This window comes from Euprymna scolopes, chromosome 2 (assembly GCF_053919585.1).
Source record: "Euprymna scolopes isolate OS-2025 chromosome 2, ASM5391958v1, whole genome shotgun sequence".
Taxonomy (NCBI): Eukaryota; Metazoa; Mollusca; class Cephalopoda; order Sepiida; family Sepiolidae; genus Euprymna; species Euprymna scolopes.
In genome coordinates this window covers 40612092-40621631 of record NC_136483.1, presented here as the reverse complement: position 1 = coordinate 40621631, position 9540 = coordinate 40612092, and the positions used below count along the sequence as shown (strand labels likewise).

Below are 9540 nucleotides of genomic sequence, written 5' to 3'. Positions count from 1 at the left end.
TGAAATCCAACTTGATATTACTCTTTTGTGTAGGAATAAACCGGAGTAAGTGTTAAAATTGTGATCGTGTAAAAGACTAGTAAGATTATTCCGAAATCTAACGTAGAATTTGATTTTTTTTTTTTTTTTTTTTTTTTTTTTTTTCCTAGATGAATCCATTCAGATTAAAAAAAAACATTTGTTAGGCAAAAGTATTTTTGCTGAACAAGAATTTTACGTTTTTCTCTTTTGAAGAACTTATTCTGTAATCTCTGGAAATAAGTAATTTTGACATTCTTTCCTGAATTTCCAAAATAAACAGATAATTATTCATGAGCCCCTCCCCCTCCTAATCATACGGTACTAAACATAATTTTATAAAATACACCAGAAAACTAGTTCAAAATTTTGCGACTTTATAACCTGTGTATCTCAGAAACTAAAAGATATTCTTGTGGGGTTTATTTTTAAAATGAAGTGACATTTAAGCTATCATATTATGTCATGTTTATTTGAATAATGATGATAGTTGTGATGTAATGATTATTGTGAGAATGGTGACAATGAAATGCAAATGAGCTGCCACGGGTGGGCTCTAACATGAAACGCGAAGGGAGGAAGAAGGTAATAAGCTTTTGCCCACGCGACCACGAGTGCTTATGACGTCACAAAATAAGCACATAGTTTTAGTTTGATACGCATGCATGACTTGCAAAAAGTGCGATGCAAAAGTGTACCCTTCCAAAAAGTGGTCCTGTTAATCACCACAAAATTTATTTTATTTATTTAATTCACATATTATGTATTCGAGGCATTGCTCTTTCAGACGGTACCAGTTTCGACCCGGTTGGATGTGGCTAGTAAGTTTTTAACACATACAAATACCCATACACTAACACACGGATGACTTTCCTTTATATAATAGAGTACTAGCAGGGATACCAAGTGTTGCCCATATCCACAAATAATAGAAGAAATGAAGTTCGGTTTGGACAAATCTGCTATACTGATATTGTGCACTTTTTCATGACTATATGTCAATTTCATCATGAGCAAGAGGAGACATTTGGTAACTGTACTTTAATGTGTAACAATTTCAAAAAGTTTTTCTACCAAAAAAAAAAAAAAAAAAAAGTACCTGACCACCAGATTGTTTGGCAAACTGGACACAAAGAGAAACTATTCTCAGGATATTGAGCACTATTTTGCAAATTTCTTGAATACTGCAACAGCCAGGTTACTTTACAATTCATAAACTTCAGAAATTTTTTTTGTTGGTCTCCTTCAAAGGTAGGAGAGAAAAAAACTAAAACTGAAAATAATTCAATTTTAAAAATAACCAAATAGAATTTTTAAACCAAAATAAACGTTTTTGTTTTTAAAATGATTACTTAGTGCATTATTAAAAGAAAAAAAAAATGACCCCTGCTGGATGCGAACCTCAATAAGATAAGCTCGTGAGTGCACATGCTAACCATTAGGCTAATATCGCATTGACGTTTTGACATTATAAATTTCTTTTTAAAATGAAAATAGTAAGCAGCATTCATGCATGCGTAGATTGTAATTAAGGAATGTTGAAGATAAGATTTTTACCCGACCCCCCCACACACACACACACACTCACTGAGAGCTATAAATGTCAGCCTCTATTGAGAATAATGATCACTGGCAGTTAGTGCTATATAGAGGAGTGTACTGGTAGAACTTTACTGCCAATGCAGTTGTTCCCAGCGTACAGTCTTTGTCACTGGTGGCCATGAGCGGTATCAGCCTCCAGTTGATGATCACTAGCAGTTAATGCTGTATTGAACCTTGGATGTCTATACAACTGTCACAGACTGTTCCCAGTGTACACTGGTTGCCATGAGGCCCATTCCATGGAAAGTGGTCCAAAATCAGAATTTTAAATCCAATATTTTCTAGCATTGTTTTTTCAGAAGTATATGGCATATCGCGTTGACACACCGGTTGTCATCCAATCACCGAAGTTAAGCAACATTGGGCCTGGTTAGTACCAAATGGGTGACCATTTGGGAATTCTAGGTGCTGTATATGCTCTCCGCTTATCTCAGCATTTGTTTCCAGTCGTCCTGTACATGCACTTCACTTGCCGCTGGTATTTAACAATGTCGACCCGGGAGAGGTGTGGTTGGAGATTACGCACCTTCTGCCACAAAAATTTCACACGCAGGCACCCTTCGTGGGTATTCATAGTCGGTCAAAGACTGTTCTGAAAGACAACACTCTAAACTACAAAAAAATAAAAAAAATTCAATTCTGATCTTTCTGTGTTGTATGTGCTGAGGCTATAAACATCGGCTATTTAATGAAGTCAGAAAATGAAAGAATTGCCTATTTTTCAGACATTCATTTTTACTAATAAATAACATAGAATTATGTTTTTCATGATTGAGACATAGATTTCAAAATAATTGAGGCCCTGAGTTTCTGTTAATCATTTTTACATTAAATTTTCATAAAGTTAGCCCTATGTCCATGTAACACACGTGACGCTTAATCGACTTTTTCTCTCCTTTAATAAAACCCTCGAGGAAAAAATCCTGTCTTGTTATAAGCTAGTATATTACTGCAAACAAAATAATAGCAAAAAAAAAAATCTAGCTATTTTCTTCTTGAAAGAATACTTTGTTACACACGTGACGTTACGTGTGTTACATGCCAAAATATCACTTCAAAATTTACAATAATCAACGGATTTAAACCTCACATAACATGATCATACAATACTATAAAATAGATTTATTTATTCAGAAATTTCAGGTTGAAAATAAAGCACATCCTGGTTTCTTCCAATATCTACCATTTCTACTGGAACTGGTGCCCTGTTTTCTGATCACTTTCTCAATTATATCAGCTTTATCTGGCCAGTACCATTGACCTTTTGAGGAATATTTTATCTATAATTGATAAAACTTCACTAGGAAATAAACTTTCTATTCAATTTTTTGTTCTAATTGAACTTTTTAAAAATTCTACGCTAAAATAAGACATTATTGAACATTATATTTTTTTTAGAGGAAATTAGACTTGGAGTCTAGCAGAGTTTATTTTAATGTATTAGTAAATGTATTAATACTTGCAAAAGAAAACAGTGCCTATTGCACTGTAGATATAAGCTTAATAGATATCCTAGAGCTATATAAATTCACAATTATGAATAGTTTTACTCATATATTGCCATGTTTTCGAAATTTACTAAACCATGAAATTTGAACAAAACACGTGACTTTTCATTCAAATGTTTGAACATCATAAAGTTGAGATTTTCTAGTACAAAAATAAATCTAGAAACTTCAGCCAATATACATTTTCTTTTTCTAATCACACACTTGTAATGTTTTCTAAATAAATAAAAATTAAATATGTAATTCATTGCTGTAAACCACTTTGTAAACAGACATTTTGTTACATGCACGTCCGCGAAAAGTATTTAATCAATTCATTTCAAATTTTATAACAAAATAAATCGTTTTATTTGCTGATAATTTCAAACAGCAAGCAGCAGCATTTGGTAGCCAGTAGTTTTCAGCTTTGTTGATATGAAATGTTTTTATTTATATAAGTCCTTGTCTAAATGTTAAAAATTATCGAAGAAAAAGTAAATTAAAATATCTAATTTTTCTTTGCATCACAAGTTAATTTATTTTCTCAACATTTAAATATTTTTTCTTTATCAACCGTATGGAAAACTAAGCTGGCCTTGTCGATTTTTTATACTAAGTCACCAACGTGGATTATTGGTGCTTGCTACTGCTGGAAAAATGAACGCTGTCCGAAAAATTCCTACTCCTAAATTCTTTGTGCGTTCAATTTTCAAAAAAACTACTTCATATATTTTTTATACATACATGAAAATATAAAGGTTTTTACACTCGGGTTTGATTTTTTTTTTTTTTACACAGTGATCACTTATCAAGGCCCGGAAGCCACCCAGGGATAAGGGTTATTGCAAGTACATTACGTTAGTGTGGAGATTTGATGAAGTGTTTACTTAAGGGGGCGGTTCATTAGGAATTTGTTAATGTTGGACTTGAAGACATCCAAGTTTAATGAAAATTGTTTATGCTATAAAGCCTGAACTTTAAGGGACAGTACTGTCCAAACCAAATGACCAATTCACTTAGGACAAAAACTAAGATTAAGAAAATACTTTATTCTGATTGGTTGCTAAATGTGAGTATTTTCTCGCTTCATGGAACTTTGGAAATTAATGAGATTTTTGCATGGGTAACGCACGTGACGCTAAGGTGTAACACACGTGACAACAAATACCTTAATTCTCGGGTTCAATAATAAAAATTTTCTAAAAGACTTTTAGGAGACTCCATAAAAATTTAAAAACATTTTTATAAAAAAAAATAATGGCACAATTCAGAGTTTATACATTGTTTAAGAATGTTTAAAATATCCTTCCCGTCTGAATGTAATGCACATGGCGCTAGAAACAAGACCATTATAAAGAAAAATGGTCATAAGTATGTTTTTTTTTTTTTTTTTTTTTTTGTTCATGTACTGCATGAAAGAGTAATGCCTTAAGACTAAACAAGCCAAAAAGAAAAGTGTAAAGTATTATAAGGGTGATTTTAAATGGTTTCCCTGAAAACCTTTCCGAACTGTAACACATGTGATCTGGAATGGCTCATGAGCATTTTCTGCTTCCATTGGACTGCTTTTAAAATGTTGTGGAAGATAATAGCATATTCACTGGATTCCTCTGGAAATGCCGATCATGACCAATGTTGGACTTCATTTAACTGCTATGAAATGAAATCGACTGTGGTTACTTTCACTTCAATGGACCTGACGGAAACTGGTGAGCATTGTACTGTAGTGTTTTATGTTTTTTCTCTCTCATGTAAGAATGTATTTACATATTTTCTCCTCCACAATTTCAGTTTCATGGCAGGAAATGGTTTAAGATATTTCTAATTGTTTTGAATTGCTTGTGTCTGGGTTCGTAGAATACTTTACTAGCAATCAAATTACCGACAAACTTTCCAGATAAAAACATGTCATGCACGACTAATCATGCAAATATTATTGGGGAGGATAACAGCTTGTTTATGAGGCATGTAATGACAGTGAATGTGCATTATAATACACATAATAGAAAAAAATTGATTCTGTTTTACAATGCTTCCATACTATTAAAATCCCATAAAAAAAAAACCAAAAAACCTATGTTGAATAGAAAACAATAGACAAAACACTGTAAAAGTTTTAATGATTAAATTTGTAAATTTTTCTTTAGCATAATTATTTTTACAATTAATTCAATATCAAAATCTGTCCTCAATACCACATGCTAAAGGTACCTTAGTTTCGTTCACTGACACTATAAATTTGTAGACTTGTGTTGTAAGGTGATAGGTTTTCAGTTTTAACCTCAAATTATCAGGCATGTTGATGAAAAGGAGAAAAAAAAATCTCTAAAATTGTTAAACTAAAATGTATTTCGAGGTAGAAAATCGCTCGGGGTTGCCCAGTCATAGAATATAAATATGTATGATTATATCTTCATTCATGCAGATTTCTTATTATAGAGCCAGTTCGTTCTTTATTGATAATTTATTAATATATAGTTTTATTAATATATAATAATGAGTTCAAAAATTAAAAATGTCTTGGGTACCATCCACTAAAGTCAAAACCAGAATATTTAGCGATCCAGGCTTAGTTGTTATTTATCTCTCCAGCGTCATTATCATCTGAGCTATGAGCAGATGGATACAAATGGTTAAAAATTATTATAATGTAATTATTTTTGAGAATGCACAAAAGAAATGGCAGACATAATGTTTTATTCAACTTACCCTGCCAATGTCAACTGGTTGGTTATTAATTTTGACTCCCATAACAGCAATTTTTGCCGACTAAAAACCAAATCTAAAGCGTGCTACAGGTTCAAATACCCTATATATCAAATTTCAACTCTGTAGACTAAATATTCTGAGAGGAACTTGGTGGAGACTTTTCGTACAAGTCAAGGTTATATATATATATATATACACGAGAGAGACATGCACACAGATATATAAAAATATTGGAGTGCTAGAACGTTTTTATTTTAAATCCTACACAATTATGCAGAATGTAGAAACTATACATAAATAGAATTCAGCGTAAAAGTGAAATAGAACTAATCATCTAATAAGAAACCACAAAAAAAATGAAGTAATTAACATTCCTTTTTTAAGGGAATATGCAAATTCGTTAAAATTGTAGTCGCTTGCATATCCATGACCGAGTATATTAAAGTGTTTTAGTGATCTTTTACATGTTAAAGAATTTGTATATTCTGTGAAAGTAACTTCCATAAAAATATATTTATGGTAATTCAGCTACACAGAGGTGTTCATATTTCATCCCCACAGGTAATCGACAGACCATAAATATATTTTTATACTAAGCTCTACTCGCGTATTGAGTACAGTTGAAGTAAATGCTGAAAATTTATACACTATACTACATCAAATACTTAAAAACATCAATTGTTTTTAATATCCACATATGTTTGATTTTAATCAAAACTCATTAGTATGGCTAAGTATAACTGTATCATCGGACTAAAGTCACCTTTTGACTTCTATGCTTTTAGCGTCACAGCCACTGATCCATCTATATGACGGAGATGGAGAAATATTACTGTTTATTTAATGAATATTGTAATCTTCTGAATTTTCATACGTATATTACTTAACATTCAAAACAGGATGATTGAGATGTTCAAACCGAGACAATAAATAAGCCATAAAAAAAAAAAAAAAAAATGTCTGAAACATTGCCTAGAACTCCATTAATTAGTGTAGCTAAAAATAGACATACTGAGACACACTGGCATAATAAAATATCTCGGTTAATGATAAATTATTTCCTCATGTGTTGAAGTGGTGTCAAACTCTTTGGAAATGTTCCCAAATGACCTAACTGAATGTATGTGATTATCAGCACTTAATACATTTAATTTACCTTTTTAATCAAATCTTTATTTTTGTCAAACTTTCTCACTTGATCGTGTCTTGCAATTATTGACTTCAGAGATATTATTAGGATTGTAAATTGTTTTTAATTTTTTTTTTTATGACTGTAGTAATGTTATCAATCCTGCCAACTTGATTAAAAACAATTTCGAGCTAAGATCAAATTGTAGTATCTGTTCTATCTTCAATCAGAAGAGAAATCTTAAGACTGCAGCTACACAGGTGGCCATTATTTCATTCTCACAGTTAATCATACCATATATTTCCATGTTATTAGTAACCTCTACTTGTGTTGAAGTAAAAGCTGAAGTATACGCAATCTATATCACTTTATAGTATGCATATTTTTTTAAATTTATAAAAGATCAAATTGTATCTGTTCCAATCTTTGATTGGAGGAAAAATCTTAAACTCCAGATTTTTTTTAAGCTCTATCTAAAGTATCCCTGGGACCCACCCATTGCAAATAACCGACCTTGTGTTCAACTTTGTCCTCATAAGAAGACGAGTAAATATGGACTTAACTATGTTCTACCTCTATTAGTTTATAAATATAACTTGAGTTTTCAAGCTGTTGCCAGGAGTTAGAATTTAGGATAAACATTGATTTCCACCTCTACAATCTATTTAAAAAAAAAAAATGAACAATTTCTGTGAAATTTAATCCATTTTTACTTATAAGCAACAAAAACGTCTATAGATTTTACTGAATCAACATTTTAATGTCAACATTGGAAAAAAAGAAGAAAAAAACAAAACAATGCAGAATCATTATTTTTAGTTTTCTGGCCTCATGAAACCATGGCTATTGAGTCGGTAGCTAAAACAGTAGACTCTTGGACTGATCTAAGAAATCTTTCCATAGTGATATGGGCAAATTTTTCATGGTTTTATTTTAAAAGGAAATATTTTTCAATCTTTAATCAATATTTAAGCCTCTCAGTCATGAAGGCAGGCAGAAGAGCTTTCGGTCTCCAAGTCAAGTTTTAATATTTCTATCCAAATCACTCAATATTTTGGATATTCATCATTGAAAGAACGAAAGTTTTTATTTGGGTCTTTTGTTTTATTTTTCTTTTGTTTGGTTGACAGAAGACAGTAAAAATTCCACCTCTTGGTTTAATCAACCTTCAACGATGAAATAGAATTGATTTGTTGGCTCAATTAGTTAGCACACCATACTTAGAAGCTGAAGTTAGGTGTTCAAACCTCACCTATGAACAAGTATTTTTATGCTATTTTTATTTATTTACTGAATTTTTATGCTATTTTTATTTATTTACTCTGTTAGACAGAAAGATAATTAGGTAGATAGATAAACCGATAACTGAATGCTTTATACCCAGCGGTGCCTGGCTTTTACCTGACAGTATCTGTATTGAATTTTCAACCTCTGAAATTAAATTAAAAATTTTAAATTACATTTATAAGTAGATTGTATTATTTGGCTTAATCAGACTACTATTCTTATTTTGGGTGCTGCTATTCTCATAGCATTCTAGCCAATATAAGATGGGTCTTGTCAAACTTGGGGATTCTGGATCCACATGCAGCAGTGACACGGCGGATAAAAAATGCTATGTAATAATCAGTTCTAAGGAAGCCTTTTACAGGTTAAAAATTCAATACAGATGATACTGTTAGGTAAAAGCCAGTTATAAAGCATTCAGTTATCGGTTTATCTACCTACCTAGCTATCTATCAGTCGGTCTAATTATCTATCTGTCTAACAGAGTAAATAACAGATTGAATTGTGTGAAATAAGTTTATTTTTAAGTTTCAGGTGCAGAAAGGGTCAAGGAGTTGTGACATGTATCAAACTGGTGACCTGTCAGCTTGCACCGGAAAGTATCCAAATAGGGTCTGGAAATGTAACAGGGGTACTGGTTTGAATAAGCTGAGTTAAGTTTAGTAAGTTGGTTAGGAGACGCCGAAGAATCAATATGGGTTAAACAGGTCTCCCCATAAGGGAACGATGGTTCCCAAATGGATACAGAGAAACCGCAAGCCAAGATTCCCTCCAGTTCTTTTGTGAAGAGATGCCTGGGAGTGAATAAAGAATATATATAAAAACATACATCGTTTTGTACCTGTCTTGAAGACTTTAAATAGAACCCAGCTTCCAAAATCCCCCAGAAGCAAACAGAAGACAGGTATGTTATGTTACGTGTATTATGTTGTGACGCACACATAAAGACAAGTCATGGGCCGTTAAAATGGACATTTAGGACACAAGGACAACAGTCCATTAAATAGGAGTTAGATAAGAACATTAAATATGACAATACTAAGAATACAATTAAGAATTTCTTGTCATGCCCAACGGAACCTGAACAGGCTGCTGGATCAAAAGGTTCTATTTATAAATTCTGTACAAATTCCAGAGTTTGACAAGATGCACCTTTTTTTTTTTTTTTTTTTCTTAAGCATCGCCACTTATCAAGGCCAAGAGGCCACTCGAGGATAAGGGTTAAAGAGTGTACCGTAGAAATTGGACAATATAGTAATCGTTAGTAAATGGAAATTCAGTAAATTTAACAAATGGAACAGTTAATAA

At 32.0% G+C, this 9540-nt stretch overlaps 1 protein-coding gene and 1 pseudogene across 1 annotated transcript in view; both read left to right on the top strand.

Annotated features, from left to right (window-relative positions):
• LOC145291340 (WD repeat and SOCS box-containing protein 1-like) overlaps positions 1-9540 on the top strand; it is a 110576-nt gene that overhangs the window by 31529 nt on the left and 69507 nt on the right. The gene's annotated exons all lie outside the window — the stretch shown is intronic.
• On the top strand, positions 1922-2037 carry LOC145242074 (5S ribosomal RNA; annotated as a pseudogene).